Source organism: Prionailurus viverrinus, chromosome B1 (assembly GCF_022837055.1).
Source record: "Prionailurus viverrinus isolate Anna chromosome B1, UM_Priviv_1.0, whole genome shotgun sequence".
Taxonomy (NCBI): domain Eukaryota; kingdom Metazoa; phylum Chordata; class Mammalia; order Carnivora; family Felidae; genus Prionailurus; species Prionailurus viverrinus.
Window position 1 is genome coordinate 97,977,478 of NC_062564.1, and position 25,233 is coordinate 98,002,710.

The window sequence follows — 25,233 nt, forward strand, 5'->3', positions numbered from 1 at the left end:
TGTTCATCCTGGTTATCATTAGAAACTCCAAATATGTGTAGGCCATAATTGGAAAAGAAAAAGTATGTATGACTGCCCTTAAGATAAATTATCCTTTTATTATTCATAGTCAGATTTGACTAAGACTTTTGGAACATGAACTATTCTCCAGGTACTTTCATTTACTAGTGATAATTAACTTTTGTAGTATATAATAAACAGTCATTGTGCTAACACATTACATATATTATTCCACTTCATAATTGCTGAAGTGTATATATTATCTTACTACTTTCTTAGAAGAATAACTTGAGGTTTAAAGACATTAAATATTTTTCTAATGTCAGGCAGCTAATGAATGATTAAGTAATGAAATTGGTCTAGTTTCAAAAAATGCTACTTTTTCATCAATTAATATAATTGAATCCTTGAAAAAATAGCTTTATGCAGTCTATATTATTCCAATTTAATTTTTGATTAGGGGACAGGCTCATTCATCTAGGTAGAAAAAGGCTAAACTCAAATTAAATACAGGGTTTCAGAGCGCCTGGGTGGCTCAGTCGGTTATGCCTCTAACTCCTGACTTAGGCTAAGATCATGATCTCATGGTTCATCGGCTCAAGCACCGAATCATGCTCCACCCTGACAGTACAGAACCTGCTTGGGATTCTCTCTCCTCTTCTCCCTGTGTCTCTGTCCCTTCCTTGTTCATGTGCTTGCATGCACGCTCACTCTTTGTGTTTCTGTCTCTCTCTCTAAATAAATAAATGAATTTAAAAAATAAACAAGATTTCAAGGCATCAGATTTCATGATTTACATGTTGTATCAACTTTCCCAGGTTTTAGGGCTAAGAAACAAAGTAAAATAACAAATAATTTGGGATTCCAAGGTCCCTGTTAATCGGTGACCTCTAAAATATCAGTAGCTCGTTTGTTTTAATTATTCGTACCCCAGTTTTGTTTCTGTTAATTACAGTCTCAGATTCAGTGGTTTATGGTATGAAATTTATCAACAAATAAATAATTTTAGTAAATTTAATTTCTGTATTGTCTAGCATTGGGACCTTAAAGCTCCATATTCTTCCTCAGAGCTTTATTTAATGTTGCCTCTAGTTATCCACTGGAAATGGTATGTATGACCCCAGGCATCTTCATGGTAGATTTTTCTGCCACTTTCTTCTGTCTATTCTATGCAGCTGCCTAATGAGTCATTTCAATGTCTACTTCATATTTCCCAGCTGCATTTCATTTAGTTACCCAATATACTGCACATGCATGAAGAAACACTTACAAGGTTCGTGTTGAAGAATGCTTAGATTAGTGGGTGGCTTAGAGAGGGGGAGGAGGATGACAGAAAGAAATTAATGGATTCCCCACAGAAAGGTAATTCTTTAAAATGCACAATAAAGAATTTCTTATAACCCAGATCACCCTGTCAACATACATAATAGAGCTTGAACATACACCTATCTTAACTTTTGAAACAACTCTTAATTTATTATGGAAAAGCTTGTTACCATTTGCTTAAGCATGCACAGAAGAGCTAAATGATTGGTTTTAAAATGTTTGATAATGCAGAGTTAATTGATGGGTCTTTGGGGCTTAGGATTCTTAGGAATGATATTTTAAAATCCACAATACAAGCTTTAAAGCACCACCTGCAAAATGAAAAAGTATTCTGGTGCATGGAATAAATTGATATGAGCTAAAGTAAGGCTCATAAATTTTCTTCTGTTTCTCTTCTGAACAAACACAGCTTAGGGTTGTGTAATGCATATCTGGGGTGGTCTTGGTCATTGTGCTGTCGGAAAGCAGTATGTTGCGTTCTTCCAGAATTATAGATGTGATACATAATATGCTGAGGATAGTTTTTTTGTGATATTTCAGCCTTATTCTCCCTACTCTTGGGTATAATTTTACTTTAACATAAGTAAGAAAAATACTACTACAAAATTAGTGAAAGAGCTAACCTGAAAAACCCTCTTAAAGGGTTAGACAGACACTCTGAACTAATCATACCATGTTAGATCTAAATGAAATAACTGAACATTAGATAGCATTCCTCTTTGAAGTTGCAAATGATAGCCCCAAACCTGGTTTTGTTCTTTGGATGTTTGGCCCATACAGTGGTTGTGTGTGTGTGTGTGTGTGTGTGTGTGTGTGTGTGTGTGTGTTTAACAATTGAATTAGTTTCCAACATTCAAAATTGGAAGATTTTATTTAAATTACCAGATTTTTGGCTTCTCTTGAAAAGTATGAAAGATCTGGCAATATCAAGAAGACCTTCCCACATGGCCAAAATTGATGAGAACTGCAAAAATTGCCCACTATACACATTTGCTAGAATGTAAATTCCATGAAGACTCACGAAGAATTAACTGTTCCATGGAGTTCCATGAAGAACTGGTTTGTGGTTTGAAGTAATCTGAGTACCTGGAAGAATATCTGGCTATAGATGTTTAATAAATTATCACATAAATTAACCTCTAATCTCTTAGTAAATAGTTGTTGAAGAACAGGGCATGAGTTCACCAATATGACCCCTACCAATCCACCACCCACTTACCTATTATACTCAAACTGCCTTTTTATTTATGTTATCTCCTTAACCTCCTCCCCAGGCATTTACATTTTGTATTGCTTTTAAAAATTGTGGTAAAATACACATAACATAAAAATTACCATTTTAAGTATTTTTAAGTGTACAGTTCAGTGGCATTATATATATCACATTATTTTCCACAATCAACACCAGAATTTTCTATCTCCAGAACTTTTTCATCTTCCATATTTAATATGGTTCATATAGGGAATATCTTTCTAAAGAGATTCATCTAAGTCATTGTAGAAATATTTAATTTGTAATGATTTTGAGTAGAGAAGGTTGGTCACTCTGGTGAGCATTTAAGCGCTAATTTAGCAACTATAGATGGAAGGTTCTTTTGTTGTCTTAAATTATGTTTAGAGATTTGCTAACCTAATGTCTTTATTTATCTTGAGATTTTATCTTTAAAAAAGTAATTTTTTGCCCAATCTATCTTTGTCTTTAGATTCATTTTCTCAATCATAACAATCTAGGAACAGAGATATCATTTGCTAATTTTTTTTCTAGGAATGGCTTTTATTTTTTTATTTTTTTTATATATATTTTTTAAATATATGAAATTTATTGTCAAACTGGTTTCCATACAACACCCAGTGCTCATCCCAAAAGGTGCCCTCCTCAATACCCATCCCCCCCCTCCCACCCCCCCATCAACCCTCAGTTTGTTCTCAGTTTTTAAGAGTCTCTTGTGCTTTGGCTCTCTCCCACTCTAACCTCTTTTTTTTTTCCTTCCCCTCCCCCATGGGTAATTTTAAGAAACTTTGGTTTAATGAGGTTAAGTGACTTGTTGGAATTTCAGCCAGCAAGTCATTGCACCAGAAATTCCTGATAATAGAGAGTTTTTGAAATCATTCAAAGTCCATAATTTTTTTAATGTTGTATTATTTTTCAGAAGGAGACAGAGTGCAAACAGGGGAAGGGCAGAGAGAGATGGAGACATAGAATCTGAAGCAGGCTCCAGGCTCCCGGCTGTCAGCACAGAGCCCAATGCAGTTAGTTCTTGAATTCACAAACCATGAGATCATGACCTGAGTGGAAGTTGGATGCTTAACCAACTGAGCCATCCAGGTGCCCCCAAAACCCATAATTTTAAAATGTTTTTGAGAAATACATAGATTAAGAATTTATTTTTTTAACGTTGAAAGAACTCTGGAATTATTCTAACATCTTAGCCCAGTCCTGGGGGTACCCAAACATCTTGCTATGACAGTTCTTTGGATTTGTGTTCAACCACTGAATGGTATATTTAAGGCAACTGCTTTGTAATGGTGGAAGAGATTTATAAATCTTGTTAAAGAGCAAACATTGAGAAGATCAGAAACAATATATTTATTAAGGACACCACACTTGCAAACCCAGGGTATTCTAAATAAATAAATAAATAAATAAATAAATAAATAAATAAATAAATAAATAAATAAAAAAGTTAAGACATTTTGCTCTGATGAGAAAACAATGGAATTTAATTAAGTTTTGCATACCACATACTTTGCAGTTGAGATCTGGTAATGTAATCTAATCTTCTCATGCTATCGTTTTATCTCCCACTCTTTTTACTTTGGTTGAAAAATGGACTTGAAAAGACTGTTGATATATCTTACTAATGCCTAATAAATTTTCAGTAAAGTTTTGTTAAAATAATTAAACTATTTGTTATTAACATCTCTGAAGTCATATAACAGGTTTAAATACTAAAGAATGTGTTATTAAAGGCATTTAAATTATTCATTATTGGTTTAATTTCAAACAAGTTAGTAACCCTATTCTTAGGTATAATACTTAATGAGTATAGTAATTCATCTCTTGGAAGATTGATATATAATTGATAATAAGGGTATAAGATTTTGACACAAGTTTCCCCTCTGGCTTTCTGATGATATTTGTAAAAGGCTAGATTTATGGAATCTATGAATTTAGTTTCTTTTGAGGAAAGTCACTTTTATGTTAGATCTAATTAGTGATGAGGCCAGTTTTCGAGTTTATCATGTCCTCCCCATTATAACATACATTTCTGATATTATATCATTTATCATGATTGCAGCTTGCTTATTTTTTACATCTGTGATTTTATCCAGTTAACCCTGTCAAATTTCAGTCTTTATTTTCTCTGAACTTTCACTAATATATTATTAGCACTTTGTTTATTTCTCAGATTAATTTAAACTTTATTAAGTTTTTTTCATTCTTAAAACATTTAAACATTTACCAAGTAAATAGTTGCTTAAAGTGCCTATACTTGCTTAATGAAACCATGGAACAGTGCTGTGTCTAATGTAAATGACCCTTAAAGTGGATCACTTTATAGTATTTCTTATATAACAAAATTATTTTCAGTAAAAATATGAAATGCAATAGATACTAATAACAGAAAAATAAATGCAGACAGAAATTTCCTCATACTGAATTATGAGTATAATTCATGCCAGTAAAAAATAAAAAATTCAATTAATGGATTAATACTTTTTAATTTCATAAAAGTACTTTTTTTGAAAAATAAATGAAGAATGCCTTTAAGAAAATAAATTCAAGATTCAGAGTGATTTGTGTGTGGAATTACAATATTAAGGTAATATTGGTAATAAGGTAAAGTAAGGAACTTAAGGACTGTTCCTTCATCTTTATAATCACTGTGCTATCATTGTTTATTTGTTTTTCAAGTTTATTTATTTTTGAGAGAGACAAAAACAGCATGAGTGGGGGAGGGGCAGAGAGGGAGAGAGAGAATTCCACGCAGGCTCTGTGCTCAAACTCATGAAACTGTAGGATCGTGACCTGAGCTGAAACCAAGTCAGATGCTTAAACTGAGTCACTCAGGGGCCCCTATTATTGTTTAGTTTGAATTTACAGATGTAGTAATATATTGAGCCATAGTCATTGGAGTTGTGAACTGTGCCCAAACTAAGCTCAAATTACTTAAACCATTTTGAATTTACTCTTGAAATGAAGGAAGGCAGCAAGGATAACTGAGTTTGAGTGTGTCAGGGATGACTTCGTAACTCAGAGTTTTCTAAATTAATCTGCCTATAGAATATTATTTTCACTAAAGGTAAATAGTAAACACAGGCTGATTTGGACCATGCATATATTTTATTAAAACTTAACAGTAACAGCAAGTATGTGTAGAACATAAGAGCAGAGATTTGAGAACTTAAGCCTATGGGGCTAAATCCCTATGATCCCAGGTGAGCCATTTTTGGGGAGAGTAAGAGAGAATAGGAAAAGGCTTCAATGACATTTCTAAACATGTACATCCACAATGGGACTAAATTCTATTGTGTATGTGAGTGTTGCTCTTAGCACACTGTATTAAAGTAAACACAGACTACCCCATTTTATTTCCCAGGTGCTATGTATCTTAGATGTTGACTTTCTTAGTGGTAAATGTGGTTAATTTGAGTGTGGTTCAGAAAATGTGTCTCATGTGTCTTAATATCTGTTACTTTTTTTGAGGAAATCGTCTAAGCTACAGATTTATATCAAAACCTTTGAGGAATTATATTTCTTCAAGCAGCTTGACCTTGATAGTTCTTTCTTTTAAGTTTATTTATTTATTTTAAGAGAGAGAGAGAGAGGGAGTGCACACATGTGCACACATATAAGACAATTACATTTCTTCAAGCAGCTTGACCTTGATAGTTTTTTTAAGTTTATTTATTTATTTATTTTAAGAGAGAGAGAGAGAGAGAGAGAGAGAGAGAGAGAGAGAGAAAGAGGGAGTGCACACATGTGAGTGAGGGGAGGGTCAGAGAGAAGGAGAGGGAGAATCCAAAGCAGGCTCTGTACTGTCAGCCCAATGTGGGGCTAAAAACCCTCAATGGGCAAGAGCTGTCCAGCGCTTGACCAACTGAGCCACCCAGGTGTCCTGACCTTGATATAGTTTTTCTATCTCTTTTATTCTCATTAAAAATAGTTTAATGACCAGAAAACTGTTTTTACGTAAATATTTACAAGCTGTGTCTTTGAAATAATTTCTCCCCTTTTGTCCAAACTTATTTAAATAAACATCTGTTAATTATATAATTAAATTTCCTTGACTTTTTCTTTAAAGTGCATTACTTTATAGGGCTTCAGAAAATGTTTATGTACATTAAAAAAAATTAACTCTTTCATATTTTAGAGACCAGAAATATAACTTGTAAGGAAAATCCCTTTTGTACTACTGTTTGCTTTAGCCATGTAGACGATCACATTCTCATTCTTCCTGAGGATGTGTGTCCTAATGGAATAGTCTTTGCTTCCTTCTGTGGTAATTATCAATAGATATTTTAAAATTTATGCTGCAGTGACTGCAAATTTTGCAGCATAGTCTGTCTACTTGGTTATGATATTTCATTTATACTTATTTTTTAGTGTAGTCATGTTTATCCATTTTGTTTATTATACTAAATAAAATACAAAAAGGAAATACCAATTTTAAGCCTTCAAACTATATAATTGCATCTGTAACTATTAAAGGGATATGACTATATATTCAGTGTACTTTTTCAAAGCTTTGAGAAATTAAAAACAAAACAAAACATGATGTCATCTAGTTGTGTTACTTAGAAAAGTGAAGGCCTAGGTGCTGGCTTATATATACTCTCAGTTGTAGGACCAAAAAGGTTCTAAAGCTGATAAACGTCAGTACATTGTTCCCCTTTGAAATACAAGTATAACCAAAAAGCCGTTTTATGTCTAAAAGCCATTTTATGTATTTTCTGTGGAAAATTTAACTCTGAGAAGACCTGAATACTGACAGAACTCAATAGGTTAATAAAATATAGTAATTAATTATGAATTTTAATTAATTTATGTATTAATTTCAAAATGCTTATTTATTTATTTATTTATTTTTGAGAGAGAAAGAGAGAGAGTGCGCAAATGGGAGGAACAGAGAGAAAGGGAGACAAAATTCCAAGCAGGCTCCTCACTGTCAGCACAGAGCTGGATGTGGGGCTGAAACCCACAAACCTTGAGATCATGGCCTTAATGGAAATCAGGAGTCAGAAGCTTAACCGACTGAGTCACCTAGGTGCCCCACGAGTTTTATTTTATGTCAGTAAGTGCTCAACTGTTCAAAATATTTAAAGAAATTCACTACCTTGAAAGAATCAGGCCCAGATAACTAACTTGTTGATTTGTAATTTGGAAGTAATAAAGGAGTCCCCCCGCCCCCGTTAAGATGGTAGAGATAAAATGTTATGCCCATTCTAAAGTAGTAGGCATACTACTTTACCAAGAGTAAGTAAAGAGAGCAGCAAGAATCAGGGATCCAGTATTTAGGAGAGTCAGTGGAAAAACGTCAGTTCCTATAAGAGGTGGCTGCTTCCTCATCTTCTTTTCCTCCTTTTCTTTTTCCTTCTTCCTCTTCACTTCTTGCTTATTCCTCTTTTTTTTTTTAATTTTAATATATATCTTTTGTAATATGTATTCTTATTTATTAGTTATGCACATAACAAATCAATAAGAAAAAGACCAATAACATATTGGAAAATTTTGTAAAAGACATGAACAGGCAGTGAAATTCCTTCTCGGCTTCTCTTTGGGAAGAGAGAAATGTTGCTACACTATTGGACTAAATATTTGGGGAAGTATGTGCTATAAATCTATGAGGAATCCTTAGCCAACTGCTATATGTACTATATCTGCATCTTATAATAAGGCCTCCTTTTTCTTAAAGGTACTGGACTCTTTTCAGCTTAATATTTTAAAGCCAACAAACACAAAAGAATAACTCTTAAGGCATTGAAATGGTGGTGTTTTCACATGATTAGATCAACTTGAGAAATACTCGAACCTGAAACCGAACTCCACACCATGCTGATACAGAACAGCCTGGATAGCCTTTCAAAGTTGTGACAAGAACATGATGCAAGAATCACTTCACACACCCCCACCCCATAAAGGACACATCTGAGGAACGGAAAATCAATTGTGATCATGACATATTATGTATATAGGTTTTGATGTGATTTTTAATATTGGATAACCAATCTACCCAAAAGAAATGCAAATGGACTACTTTCACATTAAATTGCATAATATTGCTCATATTTAAAGAAGTAAAAATTAAGCTAATAAGAGCTTGATTTATTATCTTAAAGACTAGGATCTGTTGATATATAGTATGTAAATATATAGAATGGAGAAATAATAGTTCTTATTCAAAGGTGGTGAAGTCACAATTATTTTAACCTCGTTTTTTTTTAAGTTTATTTATTTTGAGGGAGAGAGAGAGAGCACATGCAGGGGCAGAGAAAGAGAGAGAGAGAGAGAGAGAGAGAGAGAGAGAGAATTTCAAGCAGGCTCTGTGCTGTAAGCACAGAGCCCACCATGGGGCTTGATCCCACAAACTATGAGATCATAACCTAAGCTGACATCAAAAGTTGGATGCTTAACTGACTAAGCCACCCAGGGATCCCTATTTTAATCTCTTTTAATAATAGCTTGTCATAGCTATAAAAATATAAATGTACATTAATTTGACCTAGTAATTTCACTTCTAGGCATTTATCATGTATATCTTGCACATGTATGCAAGGACATTTCTACAAAGATATTTTCTATAGCCCTGTTTATGATATAAAAACTAGAAATTAATGTTTTTTATTTAACTATGGTATACCTATATCATGGAATATTATGCAGCCACTAAAAAGAATAAAGAGTAGGTCCATGTGTTTACAGCAAAAGATCTCAAATATATTTCCAAGTAGAAAAACCAGTTCCCAAGATAGTATTAAAATTTATGTGAATTTACATTAAAATTAAAAATATACAGGTTATATGGGCAATTCTAGAATGATGCAGAGTAACTGTTAAACAGAGTGCGCCTGGACAGGAAAATGGGGACTAGAGACTTTTCACTGTATTAACTATATTGTTTGAGTATTTACCATGAGTTTTCATTAACATTTTTGATAAATTAAAAATCTAGTAAAAGGAATAAATGGAATTTTACAAATACTAATGTTGGGCATCTCATTGAAAGGTCTTATAATCTAATTTTGTTGTATTTGTGAAGTTATTTTAAAATTGCATCAAAACTAATAGTGTTTATGCAAGGAAGATTTGACATCAGTACTTTACCACTCATCACTGATACTTCCTTACTCTATTAGAACTGTTGATCATCAAAATAGATTCAGAAAAGACATTCAATAACATTCAATATTTTACCCACATACATAAGCCTATGTGTATTTGTGTCTGTGCCTATTAAGAATAGCAGGGAACTTCACCAAACCTGCTTGTGAGTATCTATCAAAAATTCAAGGGGCGCCTGGGTGGCGCAGTGGGTTAAGCGTCCGACTTCAGCCAGGTCACGATCTCGCGGTCCGTGAGTTCGAGCCCCGCATCAGGCTCTGGGCTGATGGCTCAGAGCCTGGAGCCTGTTTCCGATTCTGTGACTCCCTCTCTCTCTGCCCCTCCCCCGTTCATGCTCTGTCTCTCTCTGTCCCAAAATAAATAAACGTTGAAAAAAAAATTAAAAAAATAAAAAAAAATTCAATGCAAACCATTGTACTTAATTTTTAACTTTAGAAGCATTTAAAAAAGTGATACCTACTATCATCACTACTGCTCAAACTGTTAATCATTTTGGAGGCCCTGGCCAGTGTAATGTGGTTTTCTTTTCTTAATTCATAGATTACTGGATTACTTGGATAGAATTTTTATGGTTTTCAAGAATGTGGTATTTTTCTCTTTTTGTTGTTGTTGTTTTAGCTCTATTGATTTCTGTCTTTTAATTTCATAGGACTGTAATGAAAGAAGAGAGTCTTGGAATAGCAGTTATTTGAAATTTATGAAAGCTTTATTTTTGTGGCTTACTATGTCAGGTTTTTTTTTTTGCTGAACTATGCCTTCTATAATTTTTTTTTCAGTGAAGGACTCACAAAAATTTCTGTGTCCTTGGTTTCTAAAAATGTCCTTAATTCACTCTCTTGAGTGATAATCTGGCCAGGCATTTAATGAAGTACAAGGTAATTTTCCCAGAGCCATCTAAATATATTTTCTGACCTCTGTGACATATTTCTGTGAATAAGAAGTCTACCATCAATCTAACTGGTGAAGTTTCCTTATAGAAAATTAGTCCTTTTCTGGAAAATTTAAAAATTCTTCTTTGCTGACAAGAGTAGCAAATTTCATTATGACATATAGAGATTTGGATTACAAATTTGGTGGATTTTTGTTGTTGTTGTTTAACCTGAAGATTGACATCATTAGTTCTGGGAAAATGTCAGCCCTTAGATCTTCAACTATTATTACATCTTTGTGGTCTTTCTGTTGTTTCTTTTCGTTGTGGAATTAGGCAGATATATATACTTCTCAAAGAGTTTCTCATGTCTCTTGATCTTCCTCCTTCTCCCCCATTCCATTAGTTCCAGAAAGATTCCATTATTCCTGTCTTGCAACTTATTAATCTGGTCTTTAATTTTCTTAAGCCTACAGTTATAGGTTTTTAAAAATTTCCCTAATGACTCTTTTCAATTTTAAGATGTCTAATTATTCTTTTTTCTGTCTGCTGTTTAATAATCACTTATTTTTCTTTCTTAAAATATTTTTCTTTTAATCTCTCTGAGATATTTAAGCCTCGTTCTCTTAACAGCTTTTCATATTCCTTCACTAGCTTGATTTCCTGGGTTAAAATTCTCTCCTGTTGGAGGCAGTAAACCCTCTTACATATTTATTTGCTTTGTGTGTTTGCTTTTACTCCTGCTGTGCATAATGTATGCTCTATGAGGGCATGATTCTTTTCACTGTTGTTTCCTTAGCACTGGCAGAATGCCCAGCATACAGTAGGTACTCAATAAATATTTGTTGCATCAGTTATACATGTACTTTTGTTCTTTGTAAATAATTATTTGTAAACCTATCCTATGTGAGTTTTTGGTGGTCTATATAATTGTTTTATGTTTGTTTCTGCCCTAGGCTTATAAGGTGTATGGCTTGAACATAGTAACTGTTTGGCTTAAAACTCTCGGCCTTGGGGCGCCTGGGTGGCGCAGTCGGTTAAGCGTCCGACTTCAGCCAGGTCACGATCTCGCGGTCCGTGAGTTCGAGCCCTGCGTCAGGCTCTGGGCTGATGGCTCAGAGCCTGGAGCCTGTTTCTGATTCTGTGTCTCCCTCTCTCTCTGCCCCTCCCCCGTTCATGCTCTGTCTCTCTCTGTCCCAAAAATAAATAAAAACGTTGAAAAAAAAAAAAAAAAACTCTCGGCCTGTGTAGTAGCACATATCTATGCCACATACCACTAATTTTGCATCTGTGCAGGGCTATAGTCTGGTAGTTTATTTCTGCTCCCTCTCATAGGAAGAAGGCACAGATGTGGCTTCCCGATTATGCAGGTCTAACCTGTGACCTCATAGCCTGTAATTTGGCTCTATATTCATGGGCTGTATTACTAGATTTTCAATTGCTTTCTTTCTTTTTCTTTTTCTAAGTTATATTTTTCTGCTTCATGGATATATACCTGTTCAGTTTGTCTCCATATTGTAAACAAAAACAAAGCCATTATCACTTCTGTATTTTGAGAATAGAAAATTTTCATGTTTTACTCTCTATCTTCAGCTAGGAAAAAGAAATATATGTATGTTTTTGCCTGTAAAGTCCAGAATTATTTATAAATCCCCCTATTTCAGCCCCAAAAGAGGGCAAATACTGTTCTAGGCATCCAGTGGAGTTATAGTACATGGATTTGTAATATCTGCATGAAGGACAGCAAACCTGGTTAAACTTCAGGATTTGTATATATCTGTGTAGTAAATAGGAGCAATAGTTATAACCTTAAATATAGTTCATGAAAAGAGGTGGTATAAGCCTGACCATGAACCCCTTTAGGCAGGAGGGCTTAGAAATCTTTACTCATAGACTGTGGTTCTCAATGGGAGAATGTCACCTGCATGTGGATCTACTTAAGATGTAGCACAGTCTGGTGATAAACAACACGATATGCATGCATTATTAGATGATAAAACTAGCCAACTTACAAAACAAAGACATTCTGTTTCTTATAATGGAATAATAGCTCCTCTTACAGGATAGCGATTTAACAAGATTGATCGCCACAGATTATACTACTGTATCAAATCCTTAAACTTCAGAAGGTCAAGTAAGACATTCATCATGGTCTGCTTTGAGGATTTTAAACTTTTTAAACCCGTATTCTTCCCGGTCCAGTTGCATGTTTAGGGAGAGAGTAAAAATAGGTCAAAAAAAGAGGGACATAATGACTTTCAACATGATTCATACATCTACAGGTATTCAAAAAAATGCCAAATAAGGCATCTGGAGGAGAGTGGGCTTTCCTATAGCATGAATGCCCTAGACTTCAATCATGGTGTTATTTTTTTCAGTCCTCATTTGTCAGGTGTTTTTGTTTTTGTTTTTGTTTTTTTACCATTTATCAGTGTCTGCTTTCCTGTCTCTTTCCAAACATCTGACTTGAATCTGTCATCCTTTTAAGTTTACCAAACTTCATCTATTCTAAATAAACATTTCTGAGATAGTATTTTTTTTTCTGGAACACTCTTAAGAACATTTAAAATGTTCTTAAAATAACAATTTCTATTCTAGACTCTCTCATAAACATACAGTATTCATAAAATGCTCTTATTACCCTCAGCTATTTTCTCCAATTATTTCCCATGTGATTACTAAGTGAATACTTACGAATTTAAGTCATGTTATGTGTCTGTTTTGTCCTTCTTTAGTACTTGTAGATAATGACTTTGTGGTTGTGCCTTATACTATTAAATCATCTGGATAAATAGTAAAAATTGCATTAATTTATCTGGATACTCAGCTCTGTAATCTTGGGCTTTATATGCTTTTGCTTAGGTGACTTAAATCTTTGCATTTAATCTGTAAATTTGATGTCCTATAACTGCATAGTTAACATAAGTTACCAAAGAGACTTGTTATTTTTCTTCATATATTCTTTTGTTACTGTAAAGTAACTTATTATAAAAGTAATTCAAACAATACAGAATTACAAAAAATAATAAAAGTATTGCTTTGCTCTTCTATTTGTCTGAGGTAACCAATTCTAAGAATTGGGTAATACACTCTGGAAATATTTAAATAGTACTTTTTCCATTCCTGTTATGATTCTTAAATTTTGCCCCTATTTGGTTTTATTGCATGTTAGTTTTCTTGTATGATTTTGCTATTTCTTCATGGTCCTCTTTGGCAGCACAATATAGTTTCAACTTTTGTATCTTTCCAGTTGATATAAGAGTTTCTGGTCTATTTTGCCACATGTGGCATCTACCATTAGCTGGTCAAAAATGATAGTGCTGATGATTTTTCTTTTTTATGTGTAACATTAACTAAAATACTAGATGATGAACTACAGTGACTTCTGCAGTGAATGCTCTAGTATAAGTTATTGGAGACACTCGCTTATAATATTTGCCACAAACAGGTAAATTATACTTTGATACTTTCTCCCTGAATAACATTTTAGCCTAAATGATCTTACCACCGTTCCAGTTGCACTGAAAGAGTCTATTAAATTACTGTACTTTTCTCTTAGAGAAATCAATACCTATTACCTTTAGGTTACACTTAAAGATATGGGACTGTTTGAATTAGCGTGAATGTGTCTTGGTATCTTGTAAATGTATTTTTAAAAATTATTATAAGGATTCAATCTAAGTCCAGCTTATAAATATGAGAAACTGAAAACTGAAAACCTGCAAAAACAACAATCAGCATTTCAGCTTTTACATGTTTAACAAAGGATTATGGAATTGTCCCACAAGCATAAGCTAAATCATGAAAATTTACATTTTCCCTCTGTAGGACAGTTCCTTCTAAGATTATCCTCTGAACAACAGCTCGTTTTCTCGCGCCAGTATTCTATTCCCTGAACTGCAGCTTGGCAGCAGCCAGGTCTCAAATTTCAACCACATGTATTTCAAAAAATCAAAAGATCCTTATTTGGCACTTTAGTCACATATCTTTAAAAGCAGTGTTTGTGCATCAGATTTAAAAATAATTGAAACCAGGGGGTTCAAAAAACCAAACTTTACTTCCAAGATGTTTCGACTTCAACTGATTCCAAAAACATTGAAAGCAACAGAATGGAAACGAGAATAGAAACTTCATGCAGCCTGCAGCTTAAGAGGCTGTCAGAGCCAGCCGAAATGGGCTCAAAATGTGCGCCCTATCCCCAAGCCAGGATGGGGATCTTGTAATGCCTTGACCTTGTTTGCACGATAGCTTGCCTGAAAACAGTCCTAGGGGTTCTGCAAGTCCATGGCTGAGTATGTAGGCCCATGAGATCATTTTCTTTAAGACTGAATGAACTCGTACCCAAAGATGGGAACATATGTAGCTGTTTTTGGTTGGTTATCCAGTATTAAAAATCACATTAAGAAGTTTATGCATATATATTTCATGGTCAAAATTGACTTTCCATTCCTCAGATTTGCCTTTCTTTTTTTTCCATGGGATTCTTGCTTCATGTTCTTGTCACAGCCTTGAAAAGTCCATTAACGCTGCGTGCATGCCCTTGTGAGCAGCATGGATTGGAGTTCTGTTTCAGTTTTGAGTATTTGTCAAGTTGACCTAATCATGTGAAAACAGCACTATATAATTGCCTTAAGATATGTTCTTTTGTATTTGTTGGCTTTAAGCTGAAAAGAGCACAGATGGCTTTAAGAGCAAGAAGGACTTACTGTAAGATGTAGATAAAGGACAAATAGAAGTTAGCAAAGGATTCCTTGTAGATTTATAGCACATGCTTCTCCATTTTGTGCAATTGGGTAACAATAATCTCTCTGGTCCAAAAGAGCAATTACTATTCTCTCCATGAAATGATGCTAAGAAGGAACATCACTCTGACTATAGAGGAAATGGGATAATAGAGATGTGTAAAGAGTAAATAGAAAAGTACTCAATTTTCATGTGGATATGTTTAACTCTAATGTTACATATATGAACCTTGTATATAATTGAGGGGCATGAAATACAAGTTATTTTAATCAGACATCCTTTTATTTTAGACCACACTGCTAATTTAACAATTTTGTAGTTCTCCCAGATTCTATTCTTTCTTTATTCCAAACATGGTTCATATTGTATAGATTTACCTTTACAGAGAACTCCTTTTATTGTTCCCTGATCAAAAAAACAAAACAAAACAAACAAAAACCACCCTCACTGAATCACCATTTTCTTTTATTCAATCATGTCCAAGTGCCTTAGCCCGGAAGTGAGTCTCACACAATTTTACAACTGACCTTCAAATCCCTGCTAGTCTTAAAGCACATCACCCCCTCCCCTCTTCCTTGGTAATCTTAATTTGTAAAGTGGAAAAAATCTCACTTTTTTTAGCAGAGTGTATTACAAAGAGAATGGACTTCAGAGTTCAGTAAACCAAAACTGAAATTTCAACTGCAGCACTTACCTCTGAAATCTTGGAAAATTACTGTTTATGAAGTACCGTATCTCTGTGGCACCTGTCTCCAGGATGATGGTGCTTCCATTTGAGAAAATCCAAAGGCAACATTTTTGAAAACTACATGATTTACCATTAATTACTAAAGTGTATCAGAGTACGAGTTACATTTTATTTTTATGGTTTTATGTTAGAAACTGACTCCGTGTTTACACATCTTTGATGAATACTAGCCACAGATTACTACTAGCTGCTGACTTGGACAATTTACTTAATTTCTTTGTGACTCCGTTTTCATTTGTAAAATGGGAATAATAATAATAGTGGCTCCTCAAATGGTTCTTATGGGAATTTCAATTGAATCAATTCTTATGATTTTAATCAGGAGTTAACATTTGAAAAAAGAAATGCCTAGAAGAGTACCTCCTGCAAAGGAAATGTAATATAAGGGTTTGCTGAATAAATAAGTACTGCGTTAAACAAAGTTAAATAGGTTACTTCAGGACTTATTAGTGAACATGCACTGTTGCTTTCTAAGAGAGAATATAATATGTTTCTCAAAATTATTTCCTAAAGGAAAATTTCTTTTGACAAGTACCTTGGAAAATGCTGCACTTTACCAATAATTATTTAATTTCTTCTTAATAAAGACATTTTTCTCACTGCCTAGATTCCTATTAGGGAATTATATGCATATTGGCAAGGCCTGTTTAATTTTCATACCATTGAAAATAATCTTTTAAAATTTTTTAAAATTTTATTTTTCAGGGCAATTTTATTATTTATTTTTTTTTAATATATGAAATTTATTGTCAAATTGGTTTCCATACAACACCCAGTGCTCATCCCAAAAGGTGCCCTCCTCAATACCCATCACCCACCCTCCCCTCCCTCCCACCCCCCATCAACCCTCAGTTTGTTCTCAGTTTTTAACAGTCTCTTATGCTTTGGCTCTCTCCCACTCTAACCTCTTTTTTTTTTTTTCCTTCCCCTCCCCCATGGGATTCTGTTAAGTTTCTCAGGATCCACATAAGAGTGAAACAATATGGTATCTGTCTTTCTCTGTATGGCTTATTTCACTTAGCATCACACTCTCCAGTTCCATCCACGTTGCTACAAAAGGCCATATTTCATTCTTTCTCATTGCCACGTAGTATTCCATTGTGTATATAAACCACAATTTCTTTATCCATTCATCAGTTGATGGACATTTAGGCTCTTTCCATAATTTGGCTATTGTGAGAGTGCTGCTATAAACATTGGGGTACAAGTGGCCCTATGCATCAGTACTCCTGTATCCCTTGGATAAATTCCTAGCAGTGCTATTGCTGGGTCATAGGGTAGGTCTATTTTTAATTTTCTGAGGAACCTCCACACTGCTTTCCAGAGCGGCTGCACCAATTTGCATTCCCACCAACAGTGCAAGAAGGTTCCCATTTCTCCACATCCTCTCCAGCATCTATAGTCTCCTGATTCGTTCATTTTAGCCACTCTGACCGGTGTGAAGTGATATCTGAGTGTGGTTTTGATTTGTATTTCCCTGATAAGGAGCGACGCTGAACATCTTTTCATGTGCCTGTTGGCCATCTGGATGTCTTCTTTAGAGAAGTGTCTATTCATGTTTTCTGCCCCTTTCTTCACTGGGTTATTTGTTTTTTGGGTGTGGAGTTTGGTGAGCTCTTTATAGATTTTGGATACTAGCCCTTTGTCCGATATGTCATTTGCAAATATCTTTTCCCATTCCGTTGGTTGCCTTTTAGTTTTGTTGGTTGTTTCCTTTGCTGTGCAGAAGCTTTTTATCTTCATAAGGTCCCAGTAATTCACTTTTGCTTTTAATTCCCTTGCCTTTGGGGATGTGTCGAGGAAGAGATTGCTACGGCTGAGGTCAGAGAGGTCTTTTCCTGCTTTCTCCTCTAAGGTTTTGATGGTTTCCTGTCTCACATTCAGGTCCTTTATCCATTTTGAGTTTATTTTTGTGAATGGTGTGAGAAAGTGGTCTAGTTTCATCCTTCTGCATGTTGCTGTCCAGTTCTCCCAGCACCATTTGTTAAAGAGACTGTCTTTTTTCCATTGGATGTTCTTTCCTGCTTTGTCAAAGATGAGTTGGCCATACGTTTGTGGGTCTAGTTCTGGGGTTTCTATTCTCTTCCATTGGACTATGTGTCTGTTTTTGTGCCAATACCATGCTGTCTTGATGATGACAGTTTTGTAGTAGAGGCTAAAGTCTGGGACTGTGATGCCTCCGCTTTGGTCTTCTTCTTCAAAATTCCTTTGGCTATTCGGGGCCTTTTGTGGTTCCATATGAATTTTAGGATTGCTTGTTCTAGTTTTGAGAAGAATGCTGGTGCAATTTTGATTGGGATTGCATTGAATGTGTAGATAGCTTTGGGTAGTATTGACATTTTGACAGTATTTATTCTTCCAATCCATGAGCAGGGAATGTCTTTCCATTTCTTTATATCTTATTCAACTACCTTAATAAGCTTTCTATAGTTTTCAGCATACAGATCTTTTACATCTTTGGTTGGATTTATTCCCAGGTATTTTATGCTTCTTGGTGCAATTGTGAATGGGATCAGTTTCTTTATTTGTCTTTCTGTTGCTTCATTGTTAGTGTATAAGAATGCAACTGATTTCTGTACGTTGATTTTGTATCCTGCAACTTTGCTGAATTCCTGTATCAGTTCTAGCAGACTTTTGGTGGAGTCTATCGGATTTTCCATGTATAATATCATGTCATCTGCAAAAAGCGAAAGCTTGACTTCATCTTTGCCAGTTTTGATGCCTTTGATTTCCTTTTGTTGTCTGATTGCTGATGCTAGAACTTCCAACACTATGTTAAACAACAGCAGTGAGAGTGGGCATTTTTCAGGGCAATTTTAATTCACAGCAGAATTGAGCAGAAAATACAGCATTACACACCACAGAGGTACATAAGTTATAATTGATGCACCCATGTGGACACATCATTATCATCCAATGTCCATAGTTCACATGATGGTTCAGTCTTGGTTTTTTACATTCTGTGGATTTTTGACAATGTATAATGACATATAACCCACCTAGTAATATCATATAGAAAAGTTTCACTGTCCTAAAAATCTGTGACCTCTGCATTTTTATCTCTCCATCCCCACTATGTCCTGCAACCATTGAACTTTTTACTGTTTCCATAGTTGTACTTTTCTACAATGTCACATGGTTGGAATTATACAGTATGTAGCTTTCTCAGATTGGCTTCTTTGACATAGGCAACACAGTATATGTATTTAATTTTCCTCTATTTCTTTTCATGGTTTGATAGGTCATTTCTTTTTAGCACTGAATATTATTTGATTCTCTGTATAAACTATACTTAATTTTTATTTTTTAAAGTCTTTATCTAAATTCTAGTTAGGTAACATATAATGTACAATACAGTGATTCAATACTTCCATACAACACCCAGTGCTCATCATGACAAGTACACCTTAATTGCCATCACCTGTTTAACCCATCCACCCCCCCCCCCCCCCATAACCATCAGTTTGTTCTCAGTACTTGATTTGCCTTTCTCTCTCTTTTTTCCCTTTGCTCATTTGTTTTGATAATTAAATGACATATATGAGTGAAATCGTATGATACTTGTCTTTCTCTGACTGAATTATGTCACTTAGCATTATAATCGCCATCACCTGTTTAACCCATCCCCCAACCCACCTTCCCTCTCATAACTATCAGTTTGTTCTCAGTACTTGATTTGCCTTTCTCTCTCTTTTTTCCCCCAGCTCATTTGTTTTGATGATTAAATGGCACATATGAGTGAAATCATATGATATTTGTCTTTCTCTGACTGAATTATGTCACTTAGCATTATACTATCTAACTCAATCCATGTCCTTGCAAACGGCAAGATTTCATTCATTTTTATGGCTGAGTAATATTCCATTGTGTAGTATACCACATCTTCTTTATCCATTCATCAGTCGATAGACAAGGGCTGTTTCCATAATTTGGCTGTTGTAGATAATGTTGCTATAAACAGTGGGGTGCATGTATTCCTTTGAATTAGTATTTTTGTATTCTTTGGGTCAATATCTCATACTGCAATTGCTGGATTGTAGGGTAGTTCTGTTTTAACTTTTTGAGGAACCTCCATACTGGTTTCCAGAGTGGCTGCACCAGTTTGTATTTCCACCAATAGGGCAAGATGGTTCCCCTTTCTCTGCATCCTTGCCAACACCTGTTGTTTCTTGTGTTGTTGATTTTAGCCATTCTGACAGGTGTGAGGGGATATCTCATTGTAGTTTTGATTTGCATTTCCCTGGTGGTGAGTGATGATGAACATCTTTTCTTGTGTCTGTTGGCCATCTGTATGTCTTCTTTGGAAAAATATCAGTTCAGGTTTTCTGCCCATTTTTTAATTGTACTGTAGTTTATTTATTCATTTGCGTACTAAAGGAAATCTTGATTACTTCCAAGTTTTGGCAATTAAGAATAAGACTGCTATAAACATCTATGTGCATCTATTTTAACATGGCATAAGTTTTCAATTTATTTGAGTAAATACCAAGGAGCATGATTGCTGGATCATATGGTGAGATTATGTTTTGGTTTGCCAAACTGTATTTCAAAATGGATATACCATTTTGCATTCCTACCAGCAATGAAGAGAGTTCCTGTTGCTCTATATCCTCTCTAGCATTTGGTATTGTCAGTGTTTTGGATTTTCCTATTCTAATAAGTATGTAGGAGTATCTAATTGTTGTTTTAATTTGTTGTTCCTAATGACATATGATGTTAAACATCTTTTCATATGCTTAAATGTCTTTTCTTTTTCATTTTGATTTTCCATCTGTATATCTTCTTTGGTGAGTTGTCCATTCAAGTCTTTGGCCAATTATTCACTTGGGTCGTTTACTTTCTTATTGTTGAATTAAAAAAAATTTTTTCAATGTTTTTATTATTTATTTTTGAGAGAGAAAGACAGAGTGTGAGTGAGGGAGGGACAGAAAAGAGGAAGACACAGAATCTGAAACAGGCTCCAGGCTCTGAGCTATCAGCATAAAGGCCAGCTTGGGGCTTGAACCCATGAACAGCATAATCATAATCTGAGCTGAAGTCGGACTCTCACCCAACTGAGCCACCTGAGTGCCCCCCTGTTGTTGAATTTTAAGAGTTCTTTGTACATTTTACATAACGGCACTTTAGCAGATATTTCTTTTGCAAAGATTTTCTCCTAGTCTGTGTCTTATCCTCTCATTCTCTTTGCAATGTAGTTTATAGAGCATAAGTTGTTAATTTTAATGAATTACAGCTTATCAGTTTTTTATTTCATTGATTATGACTTTGGTGTTGTATCTAAAAAGTCATTGATATACCCAAGATCACATAGTTTTTCTTCTATGTGATCTCCCAGGAGTTTTGTGATTTTGTATTTATGTTTACTCCATTTGAGTTCATTTCTGTGAAAGGTGTATGGTCTGTATCCAGAGTCACTGTTTTTTTGTTTTTTTGGTTTTTTTTTTTTTGTAAGAAAGACTATGTTTGCTCCATTGTACTGAATTTTTTCCTTTGTCAAAGATCATTTGGCTGTGTTTATGTAGGTCTATTTATAGGCTCTCTATTCTGTCCCAATTTTCTATTTGTGTATTCTTTTGCCAATACTACACAGTCTTGATTACTCCAGATTGATAGTGTTACAGTTGGGTAATGTCATTCCTCCAACTTTGTCTTCTTTTAGTATTAGGCTGGCTAATCTGGGTCTATTGCTTCTCTATAAAACTTAATAATTCATTTGTTGATATCCACAAAACAACTTGCTGAAATTTTAATTTGAATTACATTGACTCTGTAGGCCAAATTGGGAAGAACTGACATCTTGGCTATCATTACTGAGTTTTCTGTCCATAAATGTGTAATATTTCTCCATGTATATTGTTCTTATTTGGTTCATTTCATCAAAGTTTTATAGTTTTCCTCATATATATCTTGTACATATTTTGTTTGATTTAAATTTAAGTGTTTCATTTTTTGGGGTGCTCATATAAATGGTAATGTGTTTATATGTATGTGTGGTTTCTTTTTTATTAATTTTTAAAATTCTGGTATAGTTTACAAGAAATATTATACTAGTTTCAGGTGTACAGTATAGATATTCAATAATTCTAAAATCAGTGAACTGATAAACCTCTATTCAGACTTATAAACAAAAAAAGGAGAAAGTACTCAAATAAATAGAATCACAAATGAGAGAAGAGAAATAATAGCCAACACCACAGAAATACAATAATAAGAGAATATTATGAAAAAGTATATGCCAACAAATTAGGCAATCTGGAAGAAATGGATTAATTTATACAAACATATAAACTAACAAAACTGAAACAGGCAGAAATGAAAATTTTCATTCTATTACCAGCAAAGAAACAAGTCCAAAAGCAGATGGCTCTAACGGGAAATTCTACCAAACATTTAAAGAAGAGTTAATATGTATCATTCTCAAAGTATTCCAATAAATAGAAAAGGAAGAAAACTTCAAAATTCATTTTATGAGGACAGCATTACCCTGATACCTAAACCAGATAAAAACATCACCAAAAAAGATAACTACAGGGCAAGTATCCCGATTAACACAGATGCAGAAATCCTCAATGAAATACCAGCAAACCAAATTTAGCAATACGTTAAAGGAAAACAAACAAAACCCCCCAAAAACAACAAAAAAACCCCATCTGCTGGAGCGCCTGGGTGGCTCAGTCAGTTAAGCATCCAACTTCAGTTCAGGTCATGATCTCACAGTTGGTGGGTTTGAGTCCCACATTGGTCTCTGTGCTGACAGCTCAGAGCCTGGAGGCTGCTTCGGATTCTGTGTGTCTCTCTACCCTTCCCCCACTCACACTGTCTCTCTCTAAAATAAATAAACATGAAAAAATATTTAAAAAACCTTCACCACAATCAAGCGGAATTATTCCTGGTTTTCAAGGTGTTTCAATCTTCAAAAATCAGTAAGTGTGATACATCAATAAAAGAAAAGATAAAGAACCATATAATTATTTCAATAGATGCAGAAAAAGCATTTGACAAAGTACAACATCCATTCATGATACCAAAAAAAACACCTCAACAAAATAGGTTTAGAGGTACATATCTCAACATAATAAAGGCCATATATGAAACCCACAGCTAATATCATCCTCAATGGAGAAAAAATGAGAGCTTTTCCCCTAAGATCAGGAACAAGGCAAGGAAGTTCACTATCACCACTTTTATTCTACATAGTCCTAGAAGTCCTAGCGACAACACTCAGACAACAAAAAGGAAATAAAAGGCATCCAAATTGGTAAAGAAGAAACCAAACTTTCAGTCTTTGCAGATTATATGATACTATATATATATATATATATATATATATATATATATATATCCCAAAAGACTCCATCAAAAAACTGCTAGAACTAATAAACAAATTCAGTAAAATCTTAGGATGCAAAATCAATGTACAGAAATCTGTTGTATTTCTCTACACCAATATTGAAGCAGCAGAAAGAGAAATTAAGAAAACAATCCTATTTATAACTATACCAAAAATAATAAGATACTCAAGAATAAACCTACCCAGAGAGGTGAAAGACTCTGAAAACTATAAAAGAAATTGACAAGGACACAAAAAAATGGAAAGACATTCCATGCTCATGGATTGAAGAACAAATATTGTTAAAATGTCTGTACTACCCAAAGAAGTCTGCACATTTAATGCAATCCCTACCAAAATGCTAACAGCATTTTTCACAGAACTAAAACAAGCAATTATAAAATTTATATGGAACCAAAATAGACCCTGAATAGCCAAAACAATCTTGATAAAGAAAAACAGAGCTAGAGTCATCACAATTGCAGACTTCAAGTTACACTGTGAAGTTGTAATAACCAAAACAGTAAGGTGATGGCACAAAATAGACACATAGGTCAATAGAACATAATAGAAAACCCAGAAATAAACCTAGTTATAAGGTCAATAATATTCATCAAAGCAGGAAAGAATATCCAATGGGAAAAGGACAGTGTCTTCAGCAAAAGTTATTGGAAAAAACAGACAGCAACCTTCCAAAAAAAAAAAAAGGGAAAATAAACTGAACCACTTTCTTACACCATACACAAAAATAAATTCAAAATGGATTAAAGACCTAAATGTGAGACCTGAAACCGTAAAAATCCTAGAAGAGAACCCAGGCAGTTACCTCTTTGACATCAGCTGTACCACCTTTCTTTCTGGATATGTCTCCTGAAGCAAGGGAAACAAAAGTAAAAATAACTTACTGGGACTATATCAAAATAAAAAGCTTCTGTACAGCAAAGGAAAAATCAACAAAACTGAAAGGCAACCTATGGAATGGGAGAAGATATTTTCAAATATCATATCTGGTAAAAGATTAGTATCCAAAATATATAAATAACTTACACAACTCAACACACAAAAACCAAATAATCCAGTTAAAAATGGGCAGAACACACGCACAGACATTTCTCCAAAGAAGACATACATATGTCCAAAAGACACATGAAAAGATATTCATCATCACTCACCATCAGGGAAATGCAAATCAAAACTACAATGAGATAGCACCTCACGCCTGTCAGAATGGCTAAAATCAACAACACAGGAAACATAGGTGTTGGCAAGGATGCAGAGAAAGGGGAACCCTCTTGCCCTATTGGTGGAAATGCAAACTGGTGCAGCCACTCTGGAAACCAGTATGGAGGTTCCTCAAAAAGTTAAAAACATAACTACCATATGATCCAGTAATAAGACTATGTTTATTTGCCCAAGGAATACAAAAATACTAATTAAAAGGGATACATGCACCCCTATGTTTATAGCAGTACTATTTATAATACCCAAGATATGGAAGTAGTCCAAGTGTCAATTGATTGATGAATGAATAAAGATGTGTGTACACACACACACACACACACACACACACACACACACACCATGGAATATTATTCAGCCATAAAAAGGAATGAAATCTTGCCATTTGCAATGACATGGATCAAACTAGAGAGTGTAATGCCAAGCAAAATAAATCATCCAGAGAAAGACAAATACCATATGATTTCACTCATATTTGCAATTTAAGAAACAGAATAAGTAAAGGAGGAAAAAAGAGAGAGGCAAACCAAGAAACAGACTCTTAACTATAGAGAACAAACTGATGGTTGCCAGAGGGGAGGGAAATGGGGAAATGGGTTAAATAGGTGATAGAGATTAAGGAGTGCACTTGTCAT